Consider the following 13,522-nt stretch of genomic DNA (forward strand, 5'->3'; position numbering starts at 1 on the left):
TGCATTCATGGTAGTGTATTTGACAATTATATTTTGGTTAGTCTTCAAGGTACTGCAGGACTACTCATCGTTTTTAAGTTACAGCTAACATGGCTATCCCTCTGAGGCTCTTCTTTCTGTTTGTCAATTATCAGCAAATACACTTGGATTAATACACAATTTAGTACTCAGTATTTGAATGCGCCACTGAATGCTTCATTCAAGTGTGTTTCAACCTAGGGCTTTTCATTAATGATTTACTCTTTGATTATTAGCTGTTCCAGTGAGCTCTGGAAGTTCATAGTCACAGACCAACACACAGGTGGTGGATGTGCAATTCAGTCATATTGCTCTAGGATTGAGACAGGTCTAGCATTTCAGCTGCTGCACCCAGGGCTAGGAAAGGTGTACCATCACCTTTTTTTGGGAGCACTCGCTGCTTTCCTTTGGCACAGCCCCCAACCGGCCCTGGGAGCCCTCGTGCCGCACCGGACAGAAGCCCGTTACATGGCAATTAAAGGGGCTGTGACTGATTTTGGCCCCAACCTCCTGGCGCTTGCTTTTTTTTTTTTTTTTTTTTTGGTTAACAAATTTTCCCTGGCGTGCGTTTGTTTGTTTTTTGCTCGACAAAACCATCTGGCAACCCTAGTACCGGCACCTTTTTTTTACAAAAAAAGCACTGCCTAAAATAGCCTTGCCTCTTTTCACCCTGGCTGGATAGCCGCATCCAGCAGGATCACCATCCCAGTGGTAAAAAATGTAAGAAAATTTACAGTTTTGGAACCTGGAATGTATGTAACCTAATGGACAACTCAGACAGTGACTGACCAGAGAGATGTACAGCTATTATTGCCAGTGAACTGAATCAGTTTAACATCAATATTGCTGCCTTGTCCAAAACTAGAAAAGGCGATGAAGGATAGGTGAGGGAGAAGAAAGGAGGAAGGGAAAATCTTTAGATGAACCTTGATTGTATGAAATAGGCTTTGCTAGTAAGAATAAGCTCATAAGGTGCCTCTCTGAGCTGCCAGTAGGCATCAATGAGCAGCTTATGACACTCCAGTTGAGGCTCACCAAAAACCAACAGGTAACTATTGTGAGCGCCTATTTGCCAACAATGGATGCCGATGAGGATATAAAGGAAGATTTCTACTCTCAACTGGAAACCATTTATCCAATCCATACTTCCTTAACTTGATGGCAAGAATACTGTGGGAGACCATATCAAAAGCTGTGCTAAAGTCAAGGTATATCACATCCACCGACTTTCCCATATCCACAGAGCCAGTTACCTCATCATAGAAGCTCATCAGATTGGTCAGGCATGACTTGCCCTTGGTGAATCCATGTTGATTATTCCTGATCACTTTCCCCTCTTCTAAGTGCTTCAAAATGGATTCCTTGAGGATCCCCTCCATGATTATTCTGGGGACTGAGGTAAGGCTGACTGGTCTGTAGTTCCCTGGATTGTCCTTCTTTCCCTTTTTTAAAGATGGGTAAAACATTTGCCTTTTTCCAATCATCTGGGATCTCTCCCGATCCCCATGAGTTTTCAAAGATAATGGCCAAAGGCTCTGCAATGACATTTGCCAACTCCCTCAGTATCCTTGGATGCATTAAATCCGGACCCATGGATTTGTGTATGGTTAGCTTTTCTAAATAGTTCTTAACCTGGTCTTTTTCCACCGAGGGCTGCCCACCTCCTTCCAATACTGGGTTGCCTAGTGCAGTAGTCTGGGAGCTGACCTTGTCTGTGAAGACAGAGGAAAAGAAAGCATTGAGTACTTCAGCTTTTCCCACATAATCTGTCACTAGGTTACCTCCCTCATCCAATAAGGGCCCCGCACCCTCTCTGATCGCCCTCTAATTGCTAACATGCCTGTAGAAACCTTTCTTCTTACCCTTCACATTCCTTGTTAGCTGCAATTCCAATTGTGCTTTTGCCTTCCTGATTACTCCCCTGCATTCTCAAGCAATATATTTATACTCCTCCCTAGTCATCAGTCCAAGTTTCCACTTCTTGTAAACTTCCTTTTTGTGTTTAAGCTCATGAAGGATTTCCCCAGTAAGCCAATCTGGTCGCCTACCATATTTGCTTTTCTTACTGTGCATTAAGGTTTCTTCCTGTGCCTTTAATAAGGCTTCTTTAAAATACAGGCAAGTCCCCGGGTTACGTCAATCTGACTTAAGTCGGACCCCTAGTTACAAACGGGGGGAGGGGCGCAGCTAGTGCGGGGTGCCTCCCCCACTGTTGCCGCCTCTGGCGGCGTGGGGGGCGCTTCCCCCCAGCAGACTAGGGAGACGCGGAGCTAGCGCCCCCCCCTAGCAGACCAGGGAGATGCAGAGCCTGTTTTCTCGCCGCAGAGGACGCGGGCGGCGGGACTGCTGAGATGCGCTGCGGTCCCGCCGCCTGCGTCCTCCACGGCGAGAAAAGCCGCTCCGCGTCTCCCTGGTCTGCTGGGGGGGGCGCAGCTAGTGCGCTCCCCCCAGCAGACCAGGCTTTTCTCGCTGACACCTGGGGTAGAGCAGCTGGGGGAGGCTGCCCAGTTGGTCCCACAGCGCCGAGGTGCGGCGCTACTGGACCAACCCAGCAGCACCCCAGCTGCTCTTCCCCAGGCATCTCCAAGTCAGCCGCTGCTGAAACTGACCAGCGGCTGACTACAGGAAGCCCGGGGCAAAGCAGCTCTGCCTCGGGCTTCCTGTAGTCAGCCGCTGGTCAGTTTCAGCAGCGGCTGAATCGGGGACACCTGGGGTACAATATGTACCAGTTCCGACTTACGTACAAATTCAACTTAAGAACAAACCTACAATCCCTATCTTGTACGTAACCCAGGGACTGCCTGTACTGCCAGCTCTCCTGGACTCCTTTCCTCTTTATGTTAGCATCCCAGGCGATCCTGCCCATCAGTTCTCTGAGGGAGTCAAAGTCTGCTTTTTTGAAGTCCAGGGTGTGTATTTTGCTACTCTCTTTTCTTCCTTTTGTCAGGATCCTGAAATCTACAATCTCATGATCACTGCTTCCCAGGTTGCCACCCACCTCTACTTCCCCTACTAGTTCCTCCCTGTTTTTGAGCAGCAGGTCAAGCTGTGCATGGCCCCTGGTGGGTTCCTTCAGCCGTTGTACCAAGAAGTTATCCCCAACATTCTCCAAAAACTTGCTGAAATTTCTGTGTCTTAATTGTTACCCTCTTTAAAAAAGGGGATAAAGCAGGCTGTGCAAACTATTATGGTATCTCTCTCCTTGTTGTTGCAGGCAAAGTTCTGGCATGGGTCCTTGCAATCTGTCTTCTTCCCCTGTCAGAAGAAATTCTACCAGAGTCACAGACTGACCATATTGCAGAACTGTGGATATGACCTTCATTGCACAGCAGCTGCAAGTGAAGTGTTTAGGGAGCAAAACTGATCACTGGACATAGCTTTTATTGATCTAATTAAAGCCTTAGACTCAGTGAATCATTGTGCCCTTTGGACCGTACTTCTGAAGATTGGATGTCCTGCTAAATACATCAGTGTCCTAAAGTTGCTTCATGACAACATGAAAGCGACAGTTCTGAGCAGCACTGGCTCCCAGAGTGAACCTTTCAAAGTACAAACAGGAGTCAAATAGGGTGGTATCATCACCCCAACCACATCTTTATTATGGTTATTTTCAACCTAATTGCTTGGAAGCTGCTCTTTTGCATTGAAATAATCTACAAGAAAGGATGCAAAGCTATTTAGGCGTAGCAGGTTGAAAGCTAAGAGTAAGATTTCCACCACATTTATCGTGGAACTTCAGTATGCTGATGACAATGCAATTTTTGCCCACTCTGAGAGAGCCTGAAGATCTATCTTGAATCTGATTCCTGATGCTGATGCATGTCTTGGTCTCACCCTCAACATCAAGAAGACCAAAGTGCTCCATCAGCCTTCTCCAAATGAGTTACTATGTGCCCCATCTATTAAAATCAATGAGAGGTACTGAAGAATGTCAATCATTTTCTCTACCTTGGAAGTTATTTTTCATCCAAGGCAGATATTGCTGTAGAAATCCAATATCATCTGAGCTGTGCCAGTGTAGATTTGCTCATTTATGGCACAGGGTTTTTGAAGATCATGGCATTCTAAGAGACACCAAACTTCTTATCTATTAAGCTGTCATTCTCCCACAGGCAGGCTCTCCAGGAGACTTACCAGCCAGCAGCCCAGCACTTTCCTGAAGCAGCCTTCCTGCCTGCCCCCATCCCTGCACCGACTGCATCATGTGCTCTGTGAATAGCTATGAGCCCCGCAGGGGAGGGGACATGGTGCTTCTTGGTTGCCCGTTATTGAAACAGGTAGCTCCTAATGACCAGTTTCTGGTGAAAACCTGGCCAATGAGATTGTGCTGGGGGCAGGAGCAGCTCCTAAAACCTACAGGCATCACTTAAAAGTCCTTGAGAGGTATTACCAATACTGCCTCCGCAAGATCTTGAAGATCAAATGGGAAGACAGATGCATTAACATGAGTGTTCTGGAAGTGGCAAAAACCACCAGACAATGATCATCCGTCAGCAACTTCGCTGGACTGGTCACGTAATTCAGATGCCAGATCATCGCCTCCCAAAATGGGTCCTGTTTTCTCAGCGGAAAGAAGGCTACCGTAACGTAAGAGGACAATTGAAGTGTTCTAAGGACTTGCTAAAGGATAACTCAAAGAAGTGCAACATTGACGTTGATAGTTGGGAGACACTCACCCAGGATCGCTCAAAATGGAGACAAGTCCTACACAATGGCTCCCTGCTTTTTGAATTTGCCCGCTGAGAAGCTGAAGAGGAGAAGAGGTGCAGGAGGAAGGGGAGACTGGCTTCTCGTCATGGTCAACAGGTTCCTGCTGTAGCTGGAAACATCTGTCCTCACCATAATGGAACTTATGGTTCAAGGATCAGCCTTATCAGCCACCTGGGGTTGATATGCAACTGATGAAGTGGGTCTTTGCCCACGAAAGCTTATGCTCCCATACATCTGTTAGTCTATAAGGTGCCACAGGACTCCTTGTCATTTTTGCAGATCCAGACTAACACAGCTACCCCTCTGATACTGGGGTTCCATAACTCCCATGGAAGAAGACGACTGTACTTGGCAATGAGGGATCACCCATCATCATCACCATCATTAGCTATTCCTCACTAACGGAGTCTGACTGCTCACTTAAGTTACCCAGACTTGTTTCTACTTCTTAAGTGACAGGTGACTGCAAAATTTATGATAGAGAATAGAAGAAATCAAATAGATTTCAGTATGGTTGAATGAGCACTACTGGCAAAAACCTTCTTTAGAAACACATTTATACTACATGTGGGACCTCCCTGCTCCAGCACCCTCAGGACCTGAGCGGTCCCAGATGACAGAATTTTCCAGCCAAAGGGAGGTCCACCCTGCTCCTTGGTGCAGGATTGTTGCCCCTAGCCCTGCTGGGGCTGTGCTTCCCAGCACACTGACTTTGGCTGAGGTTGTGTTCTGGCTGCTGACCCCACTGCCTCTGCTCCCCGCTGTGCCCGACAGCCTTGCTGCCTCCGGCCGGGTGGGGCTACAGTCCCCACTGTGCCAGCCCCCACCACCAGCCCCAGTGGGAGCTGTTCTCCCCACCACGTTGGCCCTGCTGCTACCGGGACTGCACTTCCCACCACCAGCCCCTGAACTTGGCCTGCCGGGGCTCTCCGGTCCAGCAATATCTGTGTTCCTTCCCGACCACAGATGTTGCTGGACCAGAGAGTCCCGGATTTTAGAGGCGCAACCTATAGTACTTAATTCTATGAACATTCTTCCAAGCAAAAAGTCACAGATTAATCACTGCAGAAAGTCCAAGTGACAAGGTTAAAAATTCCATTGAAAAGTATTTATGGATTTTATTTGAATGCATATTTTAAATTGTTTTTCAGTACTTGCCTACATTGTGCAAGTATGCAGTGTCGTTCTTTTGCAGGTAGAAAAGGCATCTCTTTTTGTGTCTGTACCAAAGCTATGACAGACCTATGAGGAGTTAAAAACAACAACTCTATATTTGTTACCTTTTGCCCAGGAATATCTGTACACGGTGATCTTATCTGGAGAAAAGCTATGTGGAGAAAAGCAGCTGCGTTTCAGATATGAGTTAGATGTGTATAGAGCTTTACAAGCATGATGTCATTCTAATTTGCACTGCTAGGGGATGAGCTCATTGGGAGTGGCTTTGCAGATTTACAGCTGTGCCAATTCATCACTGTTGTGATTAACATTCTCCAAGCTTCCCTTTTGAACTAAACAACAGCCATTCTGTTATGAATTATTTAAAACCCAAAGAGAGCTCCTACAAAATATAATCAAACACCAGTCAGAAGACACAAAAGAGAAAACTCTGTCTCTTGCTTGCTCTGCATTGTAAACAATAGCATAACTGCTGTTCCCAAAGGGATAAGCAAATAATTGCACTCTGTTTTCACACTTTGTTTTCCTAATATTTTTAGCTCCTAGTTTTTCCACAGCAATGAGACTTGCATTTTATTGGATAAACAATGTATTGAGCTGTGCGTGGGTAGTGCCTAGATGAGTCTTTTTTTGGTGCTTGTTGTTTTATTAATATTTAGTGCAATCTGCCTATGTGGATATTTTGTTCCATTCTTTAACTGGCTTCTCCTCTCTTATAAGTTCCTATTAAAGAGATGCATGGACTCTTAAAACTTGGACTTCCAGAAAACTAGATCCTTATATTAGAAGACAAGACCTAGACTCATTGGAGTATCTGTTTTCCGAACAAGCCACAAGGAAGCATTGTTCTGTTTCCTTGAACTAGTTAGTTTTGCACATTGTAGTTTTATTGTATGGTTTTCGCAGAAATATGACCTCAAATGAGACAAGTAGGATAAGTTTCTCACTTATAAATAATAAATTGAAGTTAAAAATTCCACAGGAGTTTTCAGTAGATTTTACCTTTTAAAATATTCAATTCTGATTGAGATACAATTTGATTTTTACACAGCGTTCATGTCACCTTATGGGTGGGATGTGGCAGCAGTTTAAAATCACATAAGCTAAATGGGAGCTGCTTTGTGCCATCTCACAGTTAGCTGCACATCAGTAGTGGGTGATGGGATTAACATAAATAAGGTAAAATTTTGTTCTCAGATCTGTTGGAGCAGCAAAACATCCTGGTTGCGAACTACTGTGCAAATGTGTGAACAGAAATTCATTCAGCATTTGTATCCTCCTTTAGAAAAATACCTTCTTAAAACATCCACTGCCTGGGCTGAAAACAGGGCAAGCTGCCATCTTTCTTGGAGTCTCCTGGTTGTCTGCTACGTTCTCTGTGGCAGCTTTATTTTTTCTCATGTGATATAATCCACATCAGATGATCCTCTGTTCATCATTGAGGATGGATCCTTTGTGGTGTTGCTTAGTGTGGTACAGTAATAAGTGGTGATAACATGAATGTGAAGTCAGAAAGTACAAGGAGTACCGTTGGGGGGGGATACATCTGGTTTGTATTTAACATTATCTCCTTTCCAGTTTCTTTAATGATTCTGTTAGTGGAACTTGGCTGAATACATGACAGCGAACAAACAAGCATTTCATCTGGGATTTGGAAATATTAAGAGGGCACTCTTAAAAGAAGTGATTTAATACAAAGGCCAAGCTGTTTTTACTTGTACATTCATTAAAACGTTTCTCATTTAGAAAATCCTAATTTTTAGCAGCATGTTAGAATATGGCAGTGCTCCACTATTTTGCCTGTCAAGAAGTAGGAAGGAAAGAAAATTCTCTGTATACAAGAGGACAGCAAGCCCTGCAGAAGATAAATTAAAAATTGAATTCACACTTTGATCCTTTGAAAAATGGCAGAGTTAGACTTGCCACAGGAGAACTCCAGGGACTTAGATTTAAGGAGGCTATAGGAATTATACTAACACATGAGGAGACAGCTTATCTTTCATGACAATATTCTGAAAGCCTGGACAAAATTTAGAAATAGATAAGTGACCATGAAGTACTTAATGTTGGAAGCTTGTCAGCTTTCTCTGTCCTTTTTCTCTGTCTTGTGCATTAGCAATGTCTAGAGTACAGCAACTAGAATTTCAGTATGAGAACCCAGCTCCTTATAATCAGTGTTATCGTTAAGACAAATTGGTTACCATGTTAGCATGTCTGTTTTCAAAATAGTAATCTCTTAATTTCATACTGTGAATGGGAGGGATGCCAAACTATACTTATTCAGAGGTGAATTCTACATGCCTTCAGCAATGAAAGTATATGATTATCAACCCAGTATTTCCTACTGAACAAAGCCCATAATGCTGAGTAAATACTGTTTAGTTAGGAATATCTTACAGCTGCATATACACAGTTACATTTAAAGATTAACTTAATAAGCAGTTTCCATTCAAAGGGAAAAAGCCTGTGATGCAATTTCAGAAACTCAACAAAACATTGCAATAATCTCCTAAGGTAAACCTCAGTTCTTTTTGCAAGTCTCCTCAAGAATTTTAATTTTGGAGTAAATATGGTAGATAAGGCACTGAACTGGAAATAATAAAGGTAGTATTCCCATTCCTACCAAACCTCCTGTGTGATGTTCGGAAGGTCATGTCACCTTTTTGCCTCAATCTCTCCATATGTCAAATAAGGTCAAAGATATGTACCAATCTTTTGTTATAGGCATTCAGATCTACTGATAAACACTATATAAGACCTAAATATCTATCTGTCTAGCTATATTTTAGAGATCTGTATGTCTGTCTCTGTGTGTGTCTATCTGTGAGTCTTTTTTTCAAGAACTCCTCCGAAACAGTAAGAGCTAGGACCACTACATTTGGTATATAACTTCCTCTTTTCCTAACTTAAAGCAAGGTCAGGGTTTGGATTAAGGATGTTAAATTGCGGTTAACTGACTAGTCGAGCAGTCGATGGAATATCCATCGACTGCTCAACTAGTCGATAGGCACTTCCGCGTTTCTCCTTTGAAATGTACAAGAGCCCCCCAGTGGGGGCTCTTGTACATTTCAAAGGAGGAATGTGGAACTTCGCATGCTGCCCGGGGCCAGCGGGAAGTCCCGCTAACTCTGGGCTGCATGTGGTGTGCCAGCTTTGAAACGTATAGGAGTCCCCAGCAGCCATGGAGCCTGGGGTCAGTGGGGGGCTCAGAGTCCCTCGCTGATCCTGGGCTCCATGCTGCATTGCATGCTGCACAGAGCCTGCACACAGCCCTCATGCCGCACAGCATGTCCAGCTCACCTGGGTTCCTTGTGGCTCTTCCCCAGAACCCCAGGTCAGCTGGGGACTCCCCAGCTGATCCCAGGGTTCTGCTGAAATGCCATGCAGAGCCCCTTTGAAATGCTGAGGAGGCATTTCAAAGGGTCAGTGCTGCACAGCTGAACCGCGGATCAGCTGTGCGATGGCTGCCCCATTGAAATGCCGCCTTGGGGTTAAATGGGGACTCCCCAGCTGATCACAGGTTCCATGCAGCATTTCCAAGGTGGCACTCCAAAGGGGCAGCCACTTCACAGCTGACCCCAGCTCAGCTGTGTGGCAGCTTCCCCTTTGAAACACCAAAGTGCAGTGCCCTGAAGCCAGGGGTCAGCTGGGGGAGTCCCCAGCTGACCCAGAGTTCTCCATAACATTTCCCCAGAACCAGCAGTTCAGCTGTGCAGCACTGCCCCTTTGAAATGCCTCCTCAGCATTTCAAAGGGGCTCCACACAGCATTTCAGCAGAACCCGGAATCAGCTGGGCATGCTGTGCAGCATGGGGGCTGTGTGCAGGTTCTGTGATGTTTCAAAGGGGGCAGTGCTGCACAGCTGAGCCATGGATCAGCTGTGCGGTGGCTTCCCCTTTGAAATGCCACTTTGGGGTAAATCCCCGGCTCAGCTGTGCAGTACTGCCACTTTGAACTGCCTCAGTCTGATAGTGCGGTGTAGATTACTTTTGATTTCACAGGTGACTGGAGTGCTGGCCAGGCATCAGTTTCCTGGCGATTTGGCCATGAGGTTCCCTGGGGGATCCTTTTGGATATGCAGGAGGCTTTACTTTCTCTGGGCTGATCCCAGGTTTCTGCTGTATTCTTACTTCTTGTGAGGGGGCATTTGGGAGAGAGGATATATATATATATATATTTTTTCCCTAGTCACTCGTCAGTTGATTCATACATTTTGCAGGGTCTTTGTTTGCCTTAAAAGGTTACAGATCCTAAACTCCCTTTAATAGGGTATTCCTTATACACACCTCAAACGCATCCCACAGATTACATACATATCAATAGTGATAGAAATGTAGCCGTGTTAGTATGGTGTAGCTGAAACAAAAAATAGGACTATGTAGCACTTTAAAGACTAACAAGATGGTTTATTAGGTGATGAGCTTTCATGGGCCAGACCCACTTCCTCAGATCAAATAGTGGAAGAAAATTGTCACAACCATATATACCAAAGGATACAATATTAAAAAATGAACACATATGAAAAGGACAAATCAAATTTCAGAACAGAAGGGATTTGGGAGGAGGAGGGGAAATGTCTGTGAGCTAATGATATTAGAGGTGATAATTGGGGAAGCTATCTTTGTAATGGGTAAGATAATTAGAGTTTTTATTCAAACTTAGGCGTAAAGTGTCGAATTTAAGCATGAATCCTCTGAACTGTCATTCATGCTTAAATTCGACACTTTACGCTTAAGTTTGAATAAAGACTCTAATTATCTTACCCATTACAAAGATAGCTTCCCCAATTATCACCTCTAATATCATTAGCTCACAGACATTTACCTGCCCCCCCATCCTCCTTCTGTTCTGAAATTTGATATGTCCTTTTCATATGTGTTCTTTTTTTTAATTTTATCCTTTGGTATATATGGTTGTGACAATTTTCTTCCACTATTTGATCTGAGGAAGTGGGTCTGGCCCACGAAAGCTCATCACCTAATAAACCATCTTGTTAGTCTTTAAAGTGCTACATAGATACATATCAATAAGCATACATTAAACAATATGGTTTCTAGGCAAAGTTTGGCCTCACGGCCTTGAGTAACAAGAAACCGTAGTAAAAAGTCTAACATAAATCATATTGCTTGACAGCTAGCAAACTGTAGCTAAGAGAGCCAGGGTCAAGGAAAAGGGGACAAGCAAAGGGGTATGTTCAGCCAACTAGACGCCAGTGAAGAGAAGGAAGAGGAGGATCATTTCCGACTGGTTACATAGCTAACTATATCTGTGGCAAAAACAAACGAAAAACAAACAAAGCTTTATGGCAGGCCTGCGCGTCATCAGCTGCAAAAACTGGCAAAACCCATAGCCAGAGATACTGAAGCACAAACCTCTACAAGAATTAAAAGGAACTATGATATCTAGTGGCCCTGAGATTTTTTTGGTAACTTTGAAATATTTTTAGCAACTCCTTCCTGGAAATTGTAATAAAGAATAAAATTGAAAGAGGGCACAACGCTCTATAAAAACTAACATAAATTAAATATTTACAAATATTTACAAAAGATTCCATGATCTCTTTCTAACATTAAAAGTAACTTAAAGAGATTCTATAGCTGGAGACATAGGAAATTGGTCCCTCCTGTGTGCTCTTGCTATAGAAAATGTAGAAGAGCTGGCTACAGCCTATCAAGTAAGAATTTACCATCAGCCTTTCAAGAAGGTGAAAATGAACCTTTTAATTCCTTTAGCTTTTGCAATTTCTATTTTAAGACGAGGCAAGTAATAAATAAATTAAAGTAGATCCAGATTTTACAACCTTTTTTTCAGCACCAGAAAAACAAATCTTAACACAATTGAGTTATCCTAACAAGACTTCTGTGGGAGTATTGACATGCATAAAGATTTGCACAGTTGGGCCTTTCCTTTTTATCTCAAGTATTTGAATAAAAGTAAATAGCTTTTAAAGGACAGATTTGTTCACTAATCCCAATTCTCTTATGTTATAATGTAAGGTCTGTTCTGTACAGTTCATGGGTTGGCTGCACTGCTCCTTTTTTTATTCTCTCCACTGGGCTATTCAGAAAGCTTTTACAATAGCCGTAAAGCACGAGATCATTAACATTTAGTATGCTTTGCTGAAAAACTTCAGGAGGAGAAAATCACTGAGAAACACAACCAAACTCTTTGCAGAACTACTTCCCTAGTGTTCTCTTCTGGGAATTTCTGCTGTGAAATATTAATGGAAATTAAATCAAATAGGAATTTACCATGGGTATCAGCTGATTTTTATGTAAAACAGAGTTTTTTTCCCCTTCAAACTATAGATAAATACCTGTTGCATCTCTAAGGGTGCTTTTATACAAGAGAGCTTAATTCAAAATAAGCTATGCAAATTGAGCTATATGAATTGTGTAGCTTATTTAGAAATTGGGAGCATCTACACAACACTTATTTCGAAATAGAGCACTCTTCCTCTGACTTCCCTTATTCCTCGTACAATGAGGGTTACAGGAGTCAGAGTAAGAAGTCCTCCAGCTTGACAGTATTTCAACATTATTTCAAAATAACGCTAGTTATTCCAAAATAATGTTGCTGTATAGACGTACGCAAAGGGACTAAAACAATATTTTGCTTTTGCACATTAAGAAATTGAACTGCATCTTGCTAAATTTTGTCAGTTTCCACCTAACATAAAAGATGCAGGACACAAAACCTAACTTTATAACATGAAATACTTATAAAATGTGTAGGGGAAAATACAACTGCCTGTGCGCTTTTATCATATCTACTTTTTTTTTTAACAGCATAGTGAGCTGAAGAAGTTCTAAATAGCGTTTCATTAGTAGATTGACCACAATTGAGTATTGCTTGGAAAATGCACAGACAATGGATATGTAGCTTTCTAAAATTCAGTATAAGAGCACATATGATTTGCATCTGACAAATCTATGTCTGAATTGGGGGATATTTTGTCCCCATACATCATTTGGGGTGGAAAAACTTCACCCAGAAACTTTGCTCCCAAAAATTTGTGGGCACAAAATGAGAGGCGGAAATTAGGCTCCATTCAAAATCGAAGTCTTGAGAATAAATATCTCCCCCCAGTTTCATCCAGATGTGCAGTCTTGGACAAAATCTGGCCCAACAAACAGCAGTTATCACTGATAAATGACTGGTGTCTTTCATGTATGATTCCCCTGGGGTTTTTGAGTAAATTGTATTTTTTCAAGGAAAACTGTTTTTGAATATTCTCAAAACCATGGTTATGGCAGGTAACTAAACTTGGATTGCAATGGTGCAACCTTTTTAGCAGTATTAATAGGCACATTATACATTTGCTGTGAAGATGATGTATAAAGTATCTTATTTAGTGGCTTGAAATCCTGAAGCTTGGTCTTTTTTCCCATTGTATTGTAACCTCTCTCTAGCCTTCAAATTATTTGGCAGCATTGTATTGTACATGATCCCTAAAAAGACATCTATTAATGATTACATAAATTAATGGTAGTCTGTTTCAAACACAACTGGCAAAACTGGCCTACTCTTGGTTGAGAAAAAAGAGCCCTGGAAATTTAGAAATCCATATACTTGTGTTGTAATTTTACAATGTGTCTGTAACATTCCCCATAGCAATA

The 13,522-nt window shown here is 42.8% G+C and overlaps 1 protein-coding gene across 3 annotated transcripts in view; it reads left to right on the forward strand.

Annotated features, from left to right (window-relative positions):
- Window positions 1–13,522, forward strand: part of ZNF704 (zinc finger protein 704) — a 205,085-nt gene that overhangs the window by 125,053 nt on the left and 66,510 nt on the right. The gene's annotated exons all lie outside the window — the stretch shown is intronic.

This window comes from Pelodiscus sinensis, chromosome 2, assembly GCF_049634645.1.
Source record: "Pelodiscus sinensis isolate JC-2024 chromosome 2, ASM4963464v1, whole genome shotgun sequence".
In the NCBI taxonomy this organism is placed as follows: domain Eukaryota; kingdom Metazoa; phylum Chordata; order Testudines; family Trionychidae; genus Pelodiscus; species Pelodiscus sinensis.